The sequence below is a fragment of the Neovison vison genome, chromosome 6 (genome assembly GCF_020171115.1).
Source record: "Neovison vison isolate M4711 chromosome 6, ASM_NN_V1, whole genome shotgun sequence".
Classification (NCBI taxonomy): Eukaryota; Metazoa; Chordata; class Mammalia; order Carnivora; family Mustelidae; genus Neogale; species Neogale vison.
Window position 1 is genome coordinate 67,560,866 of NC_058096.1, and position 14,922 is coordinate 67,575,787.

The 14,922-nt window shown below is 36.7% G+C and overlaps 1 pseudogene; it reads right to left on the bottom strand.

Moving 5' to 3' along the window:
• LOC122910069 overlaps positions 1-14,922 on the bottom strand; it is a 116,719-nt pseudogene that overhangs the window by 45,310 nt on the left and 56,487 nt on the right.

Consider the following 14,922-nt stretch of genomic DNA (forward strand, 5'->3'; position numbering starts at 1 on the left):
TCACAACTAACACCAAAGAAATACAAACTATTATAAGAACATACTATGAGCAACTCTACGCCAACAAATTTGACAATCTGGAAGAAATGGATGCTTTCCTAGAGATGTATAAACTACCACAACTGAACCAGGAAGAAATAGAAAGCCTGAACAGACCCATAACCAGTAAGGAGATTGAAACAGTCATTAAAAATCTCCAAACAAACAAAAGCCCAGGGCCAGACAGCTTCCCAGGGGAATTCTACCAAACATTTAAAGAAGAACTAATTCCTATTCTCCTGAAACTGTTCCAAAAAATAGAAATGGAAGGAAAACTTCCAAACTCATTTTATGAGGCCAGCATCACCTTGATCCCAAAACCAGACAAGGATCCCATCAAAAAAGAGAGCTATAGACCAATATCCTTGATGAACACAGATGCGAAAATCTCATCAAAATACTAGTCAATAGGATTCAACAGTGCATTAAAAGGATTATTCACCACGACCAAGTGGATTTATTCCAGGGCTGCAAGGTTAGTTCAACATCCGCAAATCAATCAATGTGATACAACACATCAATAAAAGAAAGAACAAGAACCATATGATACTCTCAATAGATGCTGAAAAAGCATTTTCCAAAGTACAGCATCCCTTCCTGATCAAAACTCTGCAAAGTGTAGGGATAGAGGGCACATATCTCAAAGCCATTATGAAAAACCATTTATCAAAGCCATTTATGAAAAACCCATCGCAAATATCATTCTCAAAGGAGAAAAACTGAAAGCTAAGGTCAGGAACACAGCAGGGATGTCCATTATCACCACTGCTCTTCAACATAGTACTAGAAGTCTTAGCCTCTGCAATCAGACAACAAAAGGAAATTAAAGGCATCCAAATCAGCAAAGAAGAAGTCAAACTATCACTCTTCACAGATGATATGATACTATATGTGGAAAACCCAAAAGACTCAACTCCAAAACTGCTAGAACTTGTACAGGAATTCAGTAAAGTGTCAGGATATAAAATCAATGCACAGAAATCAGTTGCATTTCTCTACACCAACAACAACAGAAAAAAGAGAAACTAAAGAGTCTATCCCATTTACAATTGCACCCAAAACCATAAGATACCTAGGAATAAACCTAACCAAAGAGACTAAGAATCTATACTCAGAAAACTATAAAGTACTCATGAAAGAAATTGAGGAAGACACAAAGAAATGGAAAAACGTTCCATGCTCCTGGATTGGAAGAATAAATATTGTGAAAATGTCTATGCTACCTAAAGCAATCTACACATTTAATGCAATTCCTATCAAAGTACCATCCATCTTTTTCAAAGAAATGGAATATGGAATAATGGAAAATGGAATAATCCTAAAATTTGTATGGAACCAGAAAAGACCTCAAATAGCCAAAGGAATTTTGAAAAAGAAAGCCAATGTTGGTGGCATCACAATTCCGGACTTCAAGTTCTATTACAAAGCTGTCATCATCAAGACAGCATGGTACTGGCACAAAAACAGACACATAGATCAATGGAACAGAATAGAAAGCCCAGAAATAGACCCTCAACTCTATGGTCAACTAATCTTCGACAAAGCAGGAAAGAATGTCCAATGGAAAAAAGACAGCCTCTTCAATAAATGGTGTTGGGAAAATTGGACAGCCACATGCAGAAAATGAAATTGGACCATTTCCTTACACCACACACAAAAATAGACCCAAAATGGATGAAGGACCTCAATGTGAGAAAGGAATCCATCAAAATCCTTGAGGAGAACACAGGCAGCAACCTCTTCAACCTCAGCCGCAGCAACATTTTCCTAGGAACATCGCCAAAGGCAAGGGAAGTAAGGGCAAAAATGAACTATTGTGATTTTATCAAGATCAAAATCTTTTGCACAGCAAAGGAAACAGTTAACAAAACCAAAAGACAACTGACAGAATGGGAGAAGATATTTGTAAACGACATAGCATATAAAGGACTAGTGTCCAAAATCTATAAAGAATTTAGCAAACTCAACACCCAAAGAATAAATAATCCCATCAAGAAATGGGAAGAGGACATGAACAGACATTTCTGCAAAGAAGACATCCAGATGGCCAACAGACACATGTAAAAGTGCTCCATATCACTTGGCAACAGGGAAATACAAATCAAAACCACAATGGATATCACCTCACACCAGTCAGAATGGCTAAAATTAACAAGTCAGGAAATGACAGATGCTGGCGAGGATGCGGAGAAAGGGGAACCCTCCTACACTGTTGGTGGGAATGCAAGCTGGTCAACCACTCTGGAAAACAGCATGGAGGTTCCTCAAAATGTTCAAAATAGAACTGCCCTATGACCCAGCAATTGCACTACTTGGTATTTACCCTGAAATACAAACGTAGTGATCCAAAGGGGCACGTGCAACCGAATGTTTATAGCAGCAATGTCCACAATAGCCAAACTATGGAAAGAACCTAGATGTCCATCAACAGATGAATGGATAAAGAAGAGGTGGTATAGGGCACCTGGGTGGCTCAGTGGGTTAAGCCTCTGCCTTCAGCTCAGGTCATGATCTCAGAGTCCTGAGATCGAGACCCACATCAGACTCTCTGCTTATTGGGGAGCCTGCTTCCTCCTCTCTTCTGCCTGCCTCTCTGCTTACTTGTGATCTCTGTCTGTCAAATAAATACATAAATTATTTTTTTAAAAAAAGAGGTGGTATGCATATATACAATGGAATACTATGCAGACGTCAAAAGAAATGAAATCTTGCCATTTGTGATGACGTGGATGGAACTAGAGGGTATTATGCTTAGTGAAATAAGTCAATCAGAGAAAGACAATTATCATACAATCTCCCTGATATGAGGAAGTAGAGATGCAACGTCAGGTGTTTGGGGGGTAGGAAAAGAATAAATGAAACAAGATGGGATCAGGAGGGAGACAAAGCATAAGAGACTCTTAATGTCACAAAACAAACTGAGGGTGGCTGGGGGGAAGGGTAGGGAGAGGGTAGTGGGGTTATGGACATTGGGGAGGGTATGTGCTATGGTGAGTGCTGTGAAGTGTGTAAACCTGGTGATTCACAGACCTGTACCCTTGGGGCTAATAATACATTATATGTTTATTAAAATTTTTTTTAATTATTATAAAAAATCAATAATAGCTTAATGATGATAAATTTGAAAATCTAGATGAAATGGGTAATTCTTAAAAATATAGTTCATTATAATAAAATATATAACAATAATATAATAAAAATATAGTTTACCAAACATAATTAAAGATACAATTGAATAATCTTACAGTTATTAAAGAAATCAAAGTATTAGCTAAAAATATTTCCACAAAGAAAGAGTTTTTAGGTAAACGTTACCAAAATTTCAAGGAACAAACACATCATTTCTATGATATATAAACTCCTCCTCCAAAGGAAAAAAAGATTATATCTATCAACTCATCCCATGAAACTAGAATAAATTCTTTACCAAAAACAAAGCACAAGAAATTAAAAATTATAGCCATTTTATAACCGATGAATTGGCAAAGTTGAGACAATATGAATCAGCAAGATTTCTTTCACATTGCTGTTTAGAAAGTAAAGGTATAGATTATTTTGGAAAATAATTTAGCATAATCTTATAAAATTGAATATTTCCATTCTTGTGTCAGAGCAATTCCACACTCAAAAGAAATTCTTGCCCACATGGACCAGGAAGCATGTATAAGTGTAATAATATGTATACAGAACCACTCATTATAGCAAAACAAAAAAACAAAAACAAGATAAAAAAAAATAGAAACAACCTGCTCATTCATTAGCAGTAAAATGGACAAATAAATTTTGACACATTCACACAGTGATATAAAACAGAAGAGTGAAAATGAATAGATTATAGATTCTTGCAATAACATGCATGAATCTTACTAACATGGTACTGGGTAAGAAAAGCAAGTCCCAATGTGACATGTGTTTTATAAAGCTCAAAAACAAGCAAAATTAATGATATATAATAATATATTGTTTGGATATATTTTAGCATATATATATGTAAAATGGATTAGCATATATATATATGCTAAATTTTTTAAAATAAAAAATAAGGGAATGATAAACATAAAAGCTGGGATGTGCAAGAAAGGAGGACCACATAGGTAGACACAAATGTCTATTATTAAAGATGTAAATTAACAGATATTACATATTAAAAAATAATAAATAATAAGAGGACCATACAGGACCAAGGATGATAGTGTACATGAAAGAAAGATTTTGACAAATACAAATCTGTATAGTTGAGATCCACTTTAAAAAAGAGAGAAACCAACTCACTCCATCCCTAGAAAATCATCTATGTTCAAACCACTTTAGAAAGGACCTAAGTGATCCATGTGAAGAGAACAGGATATTTGGTCCTGAGTCACGTTGAGCAAAGTCACATTGTTATTAAAATTGAGTTACACACAAAAAAAAATCAGCTCAGAGTGGGAGAAGTAAAGAAGTAAAGAACTTCTTTACTGGGTGGGCTGCCAGAACATACTCACCCAACAGGCAAGAAATGAGAAAAGATGAAGATTCTAGAGATCCTTCAAACACATCCTGAAATAATCATTTTCCAATAAAATTGACAATTGTTTACATTCTCTCTAAAAACTTTATCTCAGTGTACTTCAATTCTATGGGCTCTATGAATAAGAAAGACTGCACTGTACAAGAATGCATTTAATAACTCCAGTTCACACACTTTTGAAAATTTGCATTTAAAAAGGAGCCTTCAAGGGACACTGAAACTGTAAAAGTTAAAAATAACGAATCTAGAGCGTTTCTTATACTTTTTCCTATAGGTGAAAAATTGTCTTTAAGAGTGGAAAAGTTCCCTCCCAACGATATTGAAAGTTTTAATTTTGTTAATGGGCAACAAATGTTCATAAAAAGTTACAGACTAATCCATATCACCAGCACCAAACGTTAGATTCTAAGGGCAGACAAAGCTGACTGAGGGAAAGAGAGCCATGTTCATTCAGCCTTATCACCCATGAATGCACAAAGTGTCTTGTTGGCATATGTACCATATACTCCAACTCCTTGGCCTCCCTATATTAGAGAAGCTGAGTTTGAAATATTTCAGTGTATGTTCAAGAGCTGCTAATTAACATCACTTAAGCAAGTCTCCTATGAACAAACAAGTCAGTTTGATCTTTATATTATTCTACCCGTGATGCCAGGGAGAACATTAGTATCAGCATGGAGGGCTTACACTAGTAATAAAAATCATCATCATCATCATCATCATCATCTAACACAGTCATGAGTACCTAATCCAGAAAACACAGCATTAAGTTCTCTTTCATTTAATATTTATAACATTATAAGAAATAGATTTAAAGAGTATCAGTAGCTTGCCCAAGGCCTCTCACTAATAACTGATACAGCCCATATTTAACTTGGTCTGTGCAAATTCATCAATCTGTTATTTCTAGTATTTTTTGATCAGGTAATAAATTCACAGTTTAAATCTTCTCAGAATGAAGTCAACTTTGTTCCACTTAATCATTTCTACCATAAGGGTATGATATGCTCTCTGAAGTCAAGGTACTCACTCTGGGCCAACAGACTGCACAATAAGCCCATGCTATTTATCATGACATAAAAATTCACATGAATATTCTTTGCTAGAGAAATAACGATTTATAGTTCTAAAAAGAAAACAGGTCACTTTTTAGATTCCATAATAGATTATGTTTTAAGTGTGAATAAAAATCATTGGATAAACTTCAAATATAAAATTAGCAATAAATGATAAAATGCCACAATAGAGTCTGAGGTCTGCAAACTAGTGCCAAACTGGGGCCAGATGCCTATTTATATAAATAAAGATTTATCAGAACACTTAGTTTCATATTGTCTATGGCTGCTTTTCTATTATGGCAGAGTTGAATATTTATGATTAAGACTGCCTGGGCCTCTACAGAAAGTTTGTTGACCCTGTCCTAGAAAACCCAAAAATAGAGTTGGCGTTGGAAGTGTGATAAAGAGTGATGGAGACCCGTGATCAAAAGTGGCTAAATATAGAACTGTCACCAGTCTGTAACAGCATGAAAATGCCAACAAGGTTGTTTTTACCTACGGATGTTCTGTATCTCCCAGAATGCTCAGTGTTGACATTCAGCCCCAGACTCTGAATTCCTTGTCCAGTCTCTATTCCTTCCAGGAGGGAAAGCTCATGAGATAGAAAACTGGAAACTATGCTGTGAAGAGTTGGCTCTTTAGAATCTGGATCTATTAACCAGCATACCACCTAAATGTGTTCAAAGACATCTGTACACACTTAAGTTAAAAGGGGAAAATGCTCATTTCTAATCTCACTCCTTTTCGTTTAATAATAATTCAGTGGTCTTCCCAGGAGAGAATGAAAGTATAACTGTAAATTGTACAGGGACTTATTTTTGGTACTAGTGAGAGCAGTTTTCAAAGAAAGAAAACTTGCAACTTTTCCTAAGCCCTCCTGCTGATCTAGTTCCGAAATAGCCTTGAAATCCAAGTGCCTCTCAGATAATTAAAACCATATTTCTGAAAATGTAGATGGAATCTTCTCGACAAAGGCTGATTTTGGTTAAGCTAGTATAATAAAAATGGGCCTATATAAGTTTCAGGTTTTTAAAAATTCTTTCAACATCATAAGAAGTGATACCATTAAAATTTTATACCCCAAATTTTAGAAAGCCTCTAGGCTTTCCCCTCAGGATGAGGGCCTGCCAACAGGGCCATCCAACAAATCATTTGATTGCTAATTTTAACTTCCCTGCCAGATTAGAAAATCTGTAGTTTCTTGTGTGTGTATGACTTTTACTTCCTTTTCTTAAAAATTTAAATTCAGTTAATTAACATATACTATATTATTAGTTTCAGAGATAGAGTTCAGTGACACATCAGTCTTATATAATACTAGTGCTCATTACATCACGTGACCTCCTGAATATCCGTCACTCAGTTACCCCATTCCCTGCTCCCCAGCAACCCTCAGTTATTTCCTATGATTAAGAGTCTCTTATGGTTTATCTCCTGTAGTTTCTAACACTAGATGACCTAGCCAATCAAAACTGAATTAGAATAAGGAAACCTAAGCCCTTTTCATAATTCTGACAATTATATGACTCAATTACTTCTGTACATTAAGAATGTAGTTTGATAGGGAAGTGTGATATTGTGGATTGTAATAAATATAAATTTGGTCTTTGTCCCCATTTCTAGCACAGAACTTCTAAAACCTTGGAAATTTCCTAAACTGTGAGATAAAGGCATCTTTTGTTGTTAATGAGGTGACTTTAGAAATGCCCCTAGGTTACCTAAGGGTGGGAGCTGGCTACCAGTAGAACCAATCCTGTGATTGGAGGGTTGGAACTTTCAGCCTGGCCCCTTGACCTGCTAGGAGGTGCCTGGAGGTTGAACTGATCACCTATGACTAATGATTTAATCAATCGTGCCTATGTAATAAGGTTCCATAAAATCCCAAAATGATAGAGTTTGGAGAGCTTCGAGGTGATGAACACAGAGATGCTGGCAAGAGTAGTGTGCCGAGGGGCGCCTGGGTGGCTCAGTGCGTTGAGCCTCTGCCTTCGGCTTGGGTCATGATCTCAGGGTCCTGGGATTGAGCCCCACACTGGGCTCTCTGCTCAACAGGGAGCCTGCTTTCCCCTCTCTCTCTACCTTCTGCTCTGCCTACTTGTGACTTCTCTCTCTGTCAAATAAATAAATAAAATCTTTAAAAAAAAAAAAAAAGAGTAGCGTGCCTAGACCAAGCTCCCTTCCATCTGATTAATTGAATCTGAAAGGGGAGGAGGTCATTTATAGTCAGTCAGAAATAGAGGTAAGGACCTGAACTTAGAACTGACATCTGACATCCTTGCCAGATGTCCTTGGAGGAAGGGGGAACCTTGGGATCTCTAGTCTATAGTCACTTGGTCAGAAGCACAGGTGTTAACCTTGCAGCTGACCTCAAAATAGTGGGCAGTACTGTGGCACTGACCCTTAACCTGTGGAACCTGGTGCTATCACCAGGGGGGCAGTATCAGAATTGAGCTGAATTGTAGGAAACCCAGCTAGTGTTTCCACATGTCTTGATGATATGGGAGAAACCCAACAAACACATCAGAATTGGTCTCAGAACAATTTTACTTGGTGTCAGAGAAGTGGGTCTTACTAGAAGGGCCAGGCTCACAGAAACATATAGTTTATATAAAGAAAAAGGATAAAAGAATAGGGATGATGATGCTTTGATCCCTGAGTGGCTACCTAGTGACCCATGTATGAAACTGTAGCTACACTACAGTTACTAAGGGTAAAAGTTACTAATGCAATTTAGAAATGGCAGACCTAACTCCTGAGGAGTTGGCTCATTGGCTATATAAGTACATGAAAAACAGTAAGCATACTAAACATACAATCTCTTGGTTACTGTTATCTGCGATAGATAAATAAAAGTAAAGGAAAGTGATAGGTCTGGACTTAATGGTAAACAAAACTCAGATCTGAGTTGGTCTGAACTTTAGCCATTAGCCTCCAAGTCAGCTGTGCAGGGGCAACATGAAACAACCCTAAGACCTCTGGTCACCAGTAAGGTAATCCTGTAGGAGTGCAATGCCTAGAAACTATCAAAACCAGGAAGTATAGTATGACAGAGTTGTTTCATTTTGTGGATCAGTATCATCGACTTCTTGTGGAACCTTTACTAAAATGGATTATGAGAGTAATTTAGGAGTGTTTGGTTTGGGATGTTGCAGAATGAAAGAGGAGAGGGTTGATGTAGGACCCAGAGCTCACTATGGTACAATCGAAGTTGAGTGTATGTGATCCAGACACATGGGAGTTTATTCCTATGGGAACAGTCCCTTTTCTCTTACAAATGCCAGCTGGAATTCCCCAGATGAAGCAGCTGATACTCTTCATATGCAAGCCATATTGGACTGCTTTACGATAACTGAGATATTTATCTGCTGAAATCTAACCATTACTCAGATCATAGTAAATGCTGTGCCTTAAGGCAGCCCCTTTCACACAGGCACTGCATATAAACTTACTGTTGCAAAACTGAAAGACAGTTTGGAAAGCCTCATCAAATTAGCCTTCTCAGCTTTCTCTCATAGGCTTTACAGATGGTAATAAAAACATTAGGTTTATTGACAAAAGAATGGGAAGAGTCAGGGGGAGGTCAAGAGACTTCCCAACCAGGTGGAAATTTTTAAAAGGTTAAGAAATAAGGTGAATGTGAAGCAAATATTGATAGGAGCAAGGGAAAGAGGAAACAGAAAGGAAAGAGTCTCAGGACTCACCCCAGCAGGATGGAAATTTTAGATGGTTATTAAGAAAAGTGATGAATAAAATCTGTATTGATGGATTAAAAAAAGATTTTAATAAATCAACACCAAAGATTGGGTGGGTCAAAGCAACCCCCATTAAATGGCCCCAAACAGGAACACCTGGGTGGCTCAGTGGGTTAAGCCTCTGCCTTCCGCTCAGGTCATGATCTCAGGGTCCTGGGATCAAGCCCTGCATTGGGCTCCCTGCTCGGCAGAGAGCCTGCTTCCCCCTCTCCTCTGCCTGCTGCTCTGCCTACTTATGATCTCTCTCTCTCTCTGTGTCAAATAAATAAATAAATTTTTTTAAAAGGGGGGGGGCAAACAAGACTGCTCTATTTACCATAATTTGGAGAAACTTAAAAAGCTTAAAGACATTAAGTTACAATGAGAAACCTGACCAGCAATCAGTGGTTAGGCAGATTAACCAAGTTAAAGACTGATAAAAGGGCTGGGGTCCCTTGGCTCAACCCCTCTCTGGGGACCCAAAGCCTTTAGACAACAGTAGGTAAAGCTATCAGGGGGTAGAAAAGGGAAGTTCCTAGGACTCCTTGAAGGGAGATCTAAGAACCTTAGTACTAAAACCCATTGGTAAAGCCTTGACTTGGGCTACAGTTAGAATAAGAAAATTGCAAAAATTTAATGGTTGATAGGATTATGTAAACTGGAATGTTTAAGCAGGTATTATGTAAAGAAGTTGTATCTCCTGGGGTGCCTATGTAGCTTAGTCAGTTAAGTGTCTGCCTTTGGCTCAGGTCATAATCCTAGGGTCCTGGGACCAAGCCCTGGCTCCCTGCTCAGCAGGGAGTTTGATTCTCCCTCTCCTTAGCCTAAGGGTCTAACTCCATGGAACCAATAATTTCAGCATCACCTTATTCAGGTCTCATTGGCTACAAAGATGAAGTGCTTCATATTCTTAAAATTACAGCTTGTGCTATGTAATTAATAATGCTCTACTTATCAGGTGAAATATTTAAATAAGATTTCTAGGAATAAATTTACATTTCTCAGAGTAAGGAGTTAAAAACATAAAAGGTATTATAAATTTTAAACGAATTATTTAACGAACTATTTTTAAAAGATTTAGTATGAACATATAATGCTAGATCAAAAAAATGAAATTCAAGTATCTATTTAACATAACACATTTTCCCTCAAAACAACAGAAAAATATTCCATTCTTCATGGCATTATTTAAAATGTTTACTTGTTAATTTTGCTCCTGTCTAAAACCAATCTATCAGCTAGGTAATGCAACAACTGTAATCAAATCACAAGGTATTTCCAGATCATATCTCTCAATTCTACAGACATCTACAAAGGCTGTATGATTCAACTACTGTAGATGTTCAACTCATCTCTATATCTTGATAAGTTCCAGACCCAGTCAATAACATGAAAAAAGTCTGAAAAGAAACTGCTATGATCCAATCTTCAAAAATAAACCCTAAAGGTGGCCAGGAAGTCCCTAAGTCTCCACTGACTTGAAGAAGAAAAAATAGTATCAGTAGTCCATGGGATAAGTAAAGGGGAATAAAGATGGTGCCTAAGACAAACATTCTAGTTAATAAATGAACTAAGGTACACAATAGTCACTATCCCACCCCCCAAAATTTTTAAGCCTAAAAATAAATTCTAGTTAAGTATCAGGAAGTTATTCTCAACAAACAGGTCATTATCCTGATAGAGGTTAATTAAAATTATATGGTCATTAAGCCAATAGTGACTACTGACCAGGATGCTTTTGTTCCTTCTGCAGTGAAAAATAATAAGCATCTCTTCCACCCCAGCATACTGCCAGACCAACCACCAGGATGTCATCACAACCTTTAAGAGGAATGCCATCATCTCTAATAGGAGTTTCCTGAGGTGAGCCAACAAAGTAAATCAAAAGTGAAATAGTTTAAAATCTCAAAACAAAGCCATTAAACTGAATGTTTTAAAAAAAAAAAAAAAAACAGGGATTGGGGAGGAGCAAGATGGTGGAGAAATAAGAGGCCTAAATTTTATCTGGTCACAGGAATTCAGATAGATAGTTATCAAACCATACTGAATACTTATGAACTCAATGGAAATCGAAGAAAAGAATAGCAGCAGTTCAATGAACAGAAAAGCGACCACTTTCTGGAGAGTAGGCTATGCAAAGAGGTGAATCCAAGGCAGCAAGAGACCAGGGAGAGAGAAGTGATTGACTGCTTTTCTCTGAGTGGGGCCCTGAGTTCTCAGCTCCTCTGGGGCCAGAGATTGGAAGGCTGCCATTTTCATTCTTACCTTTCAAAGCCATATGGAAAACATCCATGGAACAAAAGCTACTGAGCGTGAACTCAAGCAGATTACTTAGCCTGGCCCTTGACAAAGCAGTGCAATTCCATCCACCTCAGGCAAAGACATTTGAGAACCACTGCAATAGGCCAATCTGCCAGAAATCAGCAAGAATATCCAGCCAAGACCAAGTTAATCAATCATTGAGAACCACAAAACTCTGGCACTAGGGGAATAGGGCACATAGATTCAAACTTTTTCCCCATGATTCTTTAGTCTTTCAAAATTAATGTTTTTAATTTTATTTTTTCTTTTTCTATGCTTTTTATTTTTCTTCTTTCCTTTTTCAACTTACCTTATTTTGAGCTTATCTTATTATCTTTTCATCTAATTATTCCTTTTCTAAAATCCTTTTTGTCATTTTTACAGTCATATTCTATCCCTTCATTGTATTTAACCTTATTTTTTGTATATATATGTTTTTCTTTCTTTAAAGTTTTGGGATACAGTTTCTTCTAGGAGACCAAAATATACCCTAAATCTAGTGAATGACTTTGTTCTACTCTCTCACCTGATCACATTCTCTCCTCTTTTTTTTTTTTTTTAGTTTTTCTTCTGTCTTTTTTCAGCCAACTTCTTATCAATTCCTTTTTTAAAATCTTTTTAAATTTTCATCTTTATAGTCATATTTTATCCCTTCATTGTATTTACCATTATTTTTGTATATTTTTTTTTCTTTAAAATTTTAGGAGGCAGTTTCTTCTAGCAGACCAAAATATACTCAAAATGTAGTGTGTGGCTCTGTTCTATTTACTATCCTGATGATATTATTTCTTTCCTTCTTTTTCTCCTTCATTTTCTCTCCAGTTTTGGGTCTCTAATGATTTGTTTAGTGTATATTTTCTGGGGTCCTTGTTACCCTTTTAGCATCTTGCTTTCTCATTCATCTATTCTCTGGACAAAATGACAAAACAGAAAAATTCACCTCAAAAAAAAGTACAAGAGGCAGTACTGACTGTCAGGGACCTAATTAATATGGACATTAGTAAGACATCAGAACTAGAGTTCATAATGATGATTATATAAATACTAGATGGGCTTGAAAAAAGCAAAGGAGGTACTAGAGAATCCTTTTCAGAAAAATAAAAGAACTAAAATCTAACCAAATCAAAATCAAAAGGCTATTAATGAGGTGCAATCAAATACAGAGGCTGTAACTGCTAGGATAAATGAGGTAGAAGAGAGAATCAGTGATATGGAAGAACAAATGATGGAGAATAAAGAAGCTGAGAAAAAGAGATATAAACAACAACCTGATCATGAGGTGAGAATACGAGACTTAGTGATACCATAAGACAAAACAATATTAGAATAATTGGGATCCCAGAAGAAGAAGAAACAGAGAGAGGGGCAGAAGGTATAGAGAGCAAATTATAGCAGAGAACTTCCCTAATTTGGGGAAGGAAACAGGCATCAAAATCCAGGAGGCACAGAGAACCCCTCTCAAAATCAATAAAAATAGGTCAACACCTATTTTTTAACATTAACATTTAACATTTTTAATATTAACTAATGTTAACTAACAATCAATGTAATACAATACATTAATAAAAGAACAAGGATCATATGATACTCTCAATAGATGCAGAAAAAGTATTTGACAAAGTACAGCATCTATTCTTGATTAAAACTCTTCAGTGTAGGGATAGAGGGAACATAACTCAATATCATAAAAGCCATATATGAAAAGCCCACAGTAAGTATTATTCTCCATAAGGAAAAACTGAAAGCTTTTCCCCTAAGGTCAGGAACACAGCAGGGATGTCCACTATCACCACTGCTACTCAGCACAGTACTGGAAGCCCTAGCCTAAGCAATCAGACTACAAAAAGAAGTAAATGGCATATGAATCAGCAAAGAAGAAGTCAAACACTCGCTCTTTGCAGTTGATATGATACTTTATGTGGAAAACCCAAAAGACTCCACTCTAAAACTGCTATAACTCATACAGGAATTCAGTAAAGTGTCAGTACATAATATCAAAGCACAGAAATCAGTTGCATTTCTACACATCAACAACAAGACAGAAGAAAGAGAAATTAAGGATTCAATTCCACTTATAACTGAACCTAAAACTGTAAGTTACCTAGGAAAAAATCCAACCAAAGAGGCAAAGAATCTGCACTCAGAAAACCATAAAGAACCCATGAAAGAAATTGAGGAATACACAAAGAAATGGAAAAAGTTCCATGCTCGTGGATAAGAAAAACCAATATTGTGAAAATGTCTCTGCTACCTAGACCAATCTACACATTTAATGCAAACCCTATCAAAATACCATCAATGTTTTTCAAAGAAATTAGACAAATAATTCTAAAATTTATATGGAACCAGAAAAGACCCCAAATAGTCAGAAGAATGTTGAAAAAGAAAAGCAAAGCTGGTGGTATCACAATTCTGGTCTTCAAGCTCTATTACAAAGCTGTAATCATCAAGGCAGTATAGTATAGTCACAAAAACAGACACATAGATCAGTGGAACAGAATAGGGAACCCAGAAATGGACCTTCGACTCTATGGTCAACTAATCTTTGACAAAGCAGGCAAGAATGTTCAATGGAAAAAAAGACATTCTCTTCAACAAATGGTGTTGGGAAAATTGGACAGCCACATGCAGGAGAATGAAACTGGACCATTTCCTTACACCACAAACAAAAATAGACTCAAATGGATGAAAGACCTCAATGTGAGAAAGGAATCCATCAAAATCCTTGAAGAGAACACAGGCAGCAACCTCTTCAACCTCAGCCACAGCAACTTCTTCCTAGAAACATCACCAAAGGCAAGGGAAACAAGGGCAAAAATGAACTATTGGGAATTCATCAGGATCAAAAGTTTTTGCACAGCAAAGGAAACAGTCAATAAAACCAAAAGACAGCTGACAGAATAGGAGAAGATATTTGCAAATGACATGTCAGATAAAGGGCTAGTATCCAAAATCTATAAAGAGCTCACACCCAAAGAACAAATAATCCAATCAAAAAATGGGCAGGAGACTTGAAGAGACATTTCTGCAAAGAAGACATTCAGATGGCCAACAGACACATGAAAAAGTGCTCAACATCACTTCACATCAGGGAAATAAAAATCAAAACCTCAATGAGATACCCCTCACACCAGTCAGAACAGCTAAAATAAACAAGTCGGGAAATGACAGATGCTGGTGAGGATGTGGAGAAAGGGGAACTCTCCTAACATTGTTGGTGGAACTGCAAGTTGGTGCAGCCACTCTGAAAAACAGTATGTAGTTCTTCAAAAAGTTGAAAATA